The 6,610-nt window shown below is 35.4% G+C and overlaps 1 long non-coding RNA gene across 1 annotated transcript; it reads right to left on the bottom strand.

Moving 5' to 3' along the window:
• Nucleotides 1-4,415: 4,415 nt before the first annotated feature.
• On the bottom strand, nucleotides 4,416-5,399 carry LOC114364907 (uncharacterized). Its single transcript, XR_003656888.1, has 3 exons — nucleotides 5,092-5,399; nucleotides 4,630-4,804; nucleotides 4,416-4,448 (listed from the first exon to the last, which is right to left on the bottom strand). It is a non-coding gene; the product is annotated as an uncharacterized LOC114364907 (long non-coding RNA).
• Between the last annotated feature and the right edge of the window lie 1,211 nt (nucleotides 5,400-6,610).

The raw sequence follows: 6,610 nt of genomic DNA, 5'->3' as shown, positions 1-6,610 counted from the left end.
TTGAGGACACTAATCGCCTTTTTTGCGGTGGCCAGAGACGGCGACATTTATATGGTGGTGAGTCGCGGAAACTGCGCGTCTATGCAAAATATATTAGCCTTAACTTTATATATAGGTACTACTCTATTTATCTTTCAATCTTAGTAAAGTTATGGGGAACAGAAGAAAAATACCGAATGTGGAAGTAACTTTTTTTATAAGTAAATATCTTTAGTAGTAAGTAAATAAGTAGGTATTATTAATAATTTCTAATTTTAATAGTATCTAAATTAGAGAGCCGTGCTTCTGTAGAGGAGACTAAATGACCTGATGGTGAATATTAGCAATATTATGGTGCTTATCATGGCTCTAATATTACATACAGCTTCTTCTTTTACGCCTATGGCATCTGAGAACATTGTTGTGACTTCTTTTCTCATCGCTCATCCCTTAACCCTTGGGCCACCCTAATCACTCCTCACGCGTCGTATCAATGTATTTAGCCTAATACATGCACCTGTATTTAACCCGCGTGCCCCGGTTCCATTTTAAAATGATTACCCGCACAGACACGTTATACCGTGGCGTGTGATTTTTAAATAATTGCAAGGGAGTGGGCAAACGCTTTTGTAATGTGGATCTAATGGTAGTTTAATTAGACGGTACTTTAATTTTCAGTGTGCGAAATGATGCGAGTGCCATGCAAACAAATGAAGACGAAGTTGGTTTGTTGCGAAATTAGCAAAGATAGCATGAGAATACGGGACTATTCCCACCTCTCGTTCCCACTGCTGCAACTCCTGTGTAGCCAGGATCTACAGTTTGCCCGAATAGAATTGTAAGGTTCATGCAATTTTGTGATACGATTATGTGCTGTCAACTTTACTTTTAGATGATCATCTGGCCTGGTGGTTCGCAAACTAATGTATATGAACTACAAAGCCAGCTAGAGTCACATACTGTGATAAACAGAAGATGATAAGAACCAATTTCAGTAAATTTTATCATTGAAAGAACAGGTTGCTATGATGGTGAACTTTTTGTTGAAATGTATGAAAGTGCGCACATTACGTACACTGATTTGGTATCGGCCGATTCTTTATACAAATTAGAATCGGGCCCAACTATCGGCCAACTAAAAGCCGGTGGTCTCCGCCAAGGCTTTCAAAATGGTTTTTAAATGTTACCAATCATGCCTGTGCGGTGCGCTTTGCGCAAGCAAGTAAGTAGCTTGTATTTTTCAAAGTTAACTATTTCACGCCAGCTCCTACGTAGGCTGTTTACCGTTTGATGTTACAGAAGTTTGCCAGAGAAATGGCGGTAATTTTCCACGTTTTCAAGCACCACATGTTTCAGGGCTGTACATAAAAACTTGTGAAAATTACTCGTTGAAGGGACGTTCGTCTTCAAGCGGCATAATTCAGGGACTGCTAGGGCTGTCACACATTGTAATTTGTCTTGTATATGTATTATGATTATCTGTATTTTAGTTCGGAAATAACAAGTCATTTTGTAAAAAATAGTGTTCAAATAGTCGTGAGTTACTTGCTCTTAACTTTCATCATTATCAAATGTTAAAAACAATAGTTACCAGTATCTTATAAAACAAAGTAACAAAGAGTATTTCATGTTACCTAACCATGTAAAAAGTTTTCTTTTACCATGTGCAAAATTAAGTACAAAAAATTAAGTAAAATTAAGTTAAAGAAACATTTTCAAGAATTCGCCGGAATTATCAAAAGTACCAGTGGTTTATGCTTTCAAATATTAAACAATTATGACGTTTCAACTGCTTTGCTACACACTACAGGGTGTTTGATTTATCTAGCTCTTCTAAGCCTCACGAGTCAGCCCTAACAGCCTTACAGGGCTGCATGCATTTTTAATATATTAGCTCACGCGCGCACACCTGCGCGATCGCTGTAGTACCTTGCTGCTTCAAAATATGAGTACAGTGAGTGACGAGGTACTATGCATGCACATAATCTGGGGCATTTACCTTGTGACACAAGATGAGTAATGGAATACTATGGCAGAGCGTGTTTTTCAATGGTAACTTTAGTAGGCAGTGGATTAGATTATTCTATAGCTTTAGTTCTATAAAGGTAGCCTTTCGAACTAAGCGTCACAGACGCAGCGTCTTTAGCTTTGGTCTAAATTCTAAAAGGTAGCCTTTCGTTGGTGGCACAAGACCAAAGTTATAGACGCTGCGTCTGTGACGCTTAGTTTGAAAGGCTACCTTGTTTCAGATAAATATGTAGCAAGTTGATATAAAGTGTTTTAGCTTTAGCCTGGACCAATACACATGTTGTCCTATGTCGATGTTGTGATTGCTATCACAAATTCATTAAGTACGAGCACAGAATAATAATGTACGAGTAAGTTTATTGCAAAAGAGAGAGAGCAGTACCTCTAGTAGGAAAAACTTTCGAGTTCGTTTCGTTGCGTATTCAAAGTGTCATCGAAAAATTTTGTATGAAAAATTAAACAGCGCCCCCTATATTATAGCCGCCCTAGGGGGCGCTATTTAATTTTTCATACAAAGGAGAACAACCACTTTCTATGAAGCGTTGGGCCCAGTACTAAGTTATTTGTACAGCTACAAATTTTATGTCGTTTTTATGCCTTCATAAACTAGTTTATTATTGTGTTTATTTGAGGTTTCTAACTAGTGTCATTCTCGAGAAAACTAAATTAGAAAAAACTAGAAAAAATGTTACTTTTATACAAAATCAAGTCGTCAGTTACCCAAATCGCAAGCAGAATCCGTTAGAAATAGCATAAAATGTTATTAATCGATAGTTTTATTTCTTCTTCTTCTTTTAATTCGTTTTAATTCAATTCAACAAGCATTCGCAACAGTCTCACCTTTTAATCTATCTAAGCCTTTAGTCATACTCTCTAATCTGTGGTCTCATCTGTGATTCGCAAGTGACATTGCTGCATTGACAGATGACAAAACGAATTATTTTCATTCATTATTTCATTCAATCATTTTAGTTTTGTCATCTGTCAGTACAAACCTTCTTAAAGATCAAATACACTGAATTGTCCCACCCGTGACATTGACAGGGGGCGCCACCGTCAATACCGGATCGCTGGTTCCGATTTTTGCCATGTTAGAAACTATATAGTTGAACGATGGTGGCGCCCCCCTGTCAATGAGTTTGGTGGGACAGTATAGTGTATTGAGTCTTTAATCGATTGACTTTTAACGTTCCATTTTACGTTATCTTAGATTAAATCATTAATTCGTTTTTATTATTGTATACGACTTACGACATCAGTTAAAATTATCATTTTTACCGTAAAATACTCCTTAATGTATGCGTAATATAATATCAAAAACCTACCAATGTACAACTCTGTACAAACTTGGGCCCAAAATGGTTGTTCTCCTTTTTCGATGACACTTTGAATACGCAACGAAACGAACTCGAAAGTTTTTCCTACTAGAGGTACTGATGTGCCGCCAGTCCAGTGAAAATGTAATCTACAAACTAACACAAATATCAAAATGATACTATCGGTATGATATTTAGCTGTCCTAACTTTCATAAGTAGGTAATCCGCGCGTGCCCGCGTTATATGAGTACGCTATAAGAGACATAATTTTTCTACTGACGACGGAATTGTACCACTTGTTTGTTTACTTATTATAGAAGTCCTATACTGACACCATGTCAGAGTGTTGAACCTGCAGGAATAGCGGACAGATGTTCTATTTTTCACGCAATCCAATTATGTGCTCAGGGGGTCACGCCAGGTCGACGAGCTTCAGGATTATTTGCCATTAACACTGAATAGTGGGTACACGTAAATAAGCTTAAACAGAGTAGTAGATGGTGCTATGACAAATGGATTGAAGCAAAAAGTAATTAAAAAGTTTGTGAAAATCACAACAGAGTTATAATATTAAGAACCAGCCTTTGCCCACGGCTTCGACCACATGAAATTGTATTGTAACCATAAAGTTAATATTCCTTCGGAATAGAGCAACAATCACGAGCTGTCAAACGAAACCAAAAATGAGATGTCATTTGTGTGTGTAAATATAAATATGTGTGCATGCTAGTGATGTATGTCGTTACTTTTCACATGAATATCGATATCGATTTATATTAATTAACACCTAACAGTAGTAATATTAATGGAACTAAAATAGGATAGAATGTCCATATACAATCCGTATATGGGAGAGTGGAAAATAAAAATAAAACTCAGAAGATTAAAATGATTTAACTGATTTAATTGAAAGAGCAACAAACATCAAGACATCCATACAAACTTTCTGATTTCTAATTAGTAAGAGTAAGTCAATAATTAAAAATGATAATTCTGACGATAATGTAAAAAATAGGATTCTAACGAATGCGATGTAATAATAAAAGACAATGCCGGAAATTAAAGTAAGTAAAGAGTACATAATGTAACTCATTAATAAACGTCGCGTTAAGACCCGTGTTTGACTATTTCATAGAAATCATAGTTTAATTATAACTTATAGTTAAACATTTTTTATCAAAACAATGAAAACAACCAGATCAAGGTAATAAATTGACATTACTAACCAACGAAACATCATCATCAGAAGAAAATGAAAATGAAAATATTTATTGCCAGAAATAGTATTATTTTAATTAAACTTACCGGAACAAACTCTGTAGGGATTGCACATTTTTTCAACGTGATTCTGGCTCCAATTTTTCGAAAACATTTACTATCAAAATGTTTGCTACATAAAGTGGCATATTTAGTTGGAATCCAATTTGGACGATTAATTAATTTGAGCCATGTTTTTCTTACATCTTCGTTAGTCGGAAATCTGAAAGATACTTTACTAATTAGTACCTATTATAATAGTCAGAAACTCATATTATTACATTCCCAGGTGACTGTGATAGACAGTGCACAAAATATATTTATCGATTGTGGTACAGCCCTAGTGTAAAACGAAAATTATTTCTTTACACAAAATATTCATAAATTCTGGATTACTACAACTTAAATTAATGTTTAAAGAACATAATTATCACACTTAGTGCTTAAAATTCTAAGCGCATTCACAAAAATAAAGCTAAAGTTTGGAGGTGTCGATTTCAATAAATTTACCTGTGAAATGAATATTTTGCGGGATTATTTCTCTGGTTTACATCACAATCAAGGACGGAACAGGTCACCATTGTATTACAATAAAAAAATTCCAAAACTATACAGGATTTTACGAAATTTTTAGAAAAAACTGTGATTTGAAATTCTGCTTTGTGCCTCTATGTGTCACTGCCTGTCAAATCTTTTGCAAAAATGGTTCTATTGACGTGACGATGATAGCATCACACATCTCTTTTTATCACACAGGGTTGCAGATAGTGACATCTCGCTCGCTCATTCTTTGTTGCTCTATTCCGAAGGAATATTAACTTTATGATTGTAACAGATAGGCCGGCTCATTTGACACTTATCGTTGTAATTTGGTCAGTTAACTCAATATCATCGTTATCGTTATAATAGCCTTTGTTATTTTATGTATAAACAATAATAGGATCAGTAGTTTTTGCATGAAAGAGTAACAAACATCTATCTATCCTTGCAAACTTTCACGTTTATGCCCGGTTTCACCATCAATACTTACCTAATTTTTAAGTGGCCCCTATGGTAACACTTAATAGGAGTTTTGTTTTCATAGGGGTCACTTAAAAATCAGGGATTGATGGTGAAAACGGGCATTAATCTCAGTCCTGAGATGTATCTTTATGCCTATTGTACTCAATCTCAAAATACGAAAAAACCTTGATTAATCTTAATGTTATGTAATCGTGAATACTGAAAATAACTCCAGGCGTACCTGGCTACCTGCTAAGTCATGATCACAGCTTAGCAGTATTTGTAACAGCTACGTCCTTGAGAAAAGTTATTACATTTTAAATGTAGACAAATCACACTGGGCCAAGGCTTACGGCCTTCGTGACAGGCGCCACCTAGGAAGCCAATTAGGCCCCAAATTATTTCTTACAATAGGCTTAGCACTATTTTGAACTATTAATTCTAGAAGCTGCCTCGGAATGGAAATGGTAGAGCCTATTTGTTTTATGACTCGAAATTGTATAGGCCACGTTAACAGGAGGGCTTTTATTTACATTTGCATAAATAAATATGTAGTTTTAGAAGTATTTGTATGTAAAACAAGCGTCTGATGCTAATATAAAGGTATTGAGACATGGTGTTGCTTGAAAATTCGTGGTAGGTGTGATTACGATTCAGATGGATAGATAAAATCTGTTTTTTTATATAACAGTGTTGTATATCATAGTCCGTGATTAAAACTACCCTACGTTATTTTAAGTTATGACATAATATCTATTATGATGGAATTAGATCTTGCTTTCATTGCCACCTTTGTTAGGATGTAAACACTTTGTGATGCACTCATGAAATGTTTATGTTTTGACCTTCTTTTAAAAGGTACCTACGAGTATTTAGAGAAACCGCAAGAACGTTTAAAATTTAACAGCAATTTTCTCCTTTCTAGGTTACAGCGTGCAAAAACTACGAAATGGCGGTGAAAAAGGGAAGGGAATTCCATAGAACAATGAACCACAGTGAAACAATAAGTGGCGACCGGCAGAGGGCG

The sequence above is a fragment of the Ostrinia furnacalis genome, unplaced genomic scaffold (assembly GCF_004193835.3).
Source record: "Ostrinia furnacalis isolate ACB-3 unplaced genomic scaffold, ASM419383v2 OfSCF7487, whole genome shotgun sequence".
NCBI classification, from domain to species: domain Eukaryota; kingdom Metazoa; phylum Arthropoda; class Insecta; order Lepidoptera; family Crambidae; genus Ostrinia; species Ostrinia furnacalis.
The sequence above is the reverse complement of the archived record's forward strand: the minus strand, read 5'-3'. Positions and strand labels throughout refer to the sequence as shown.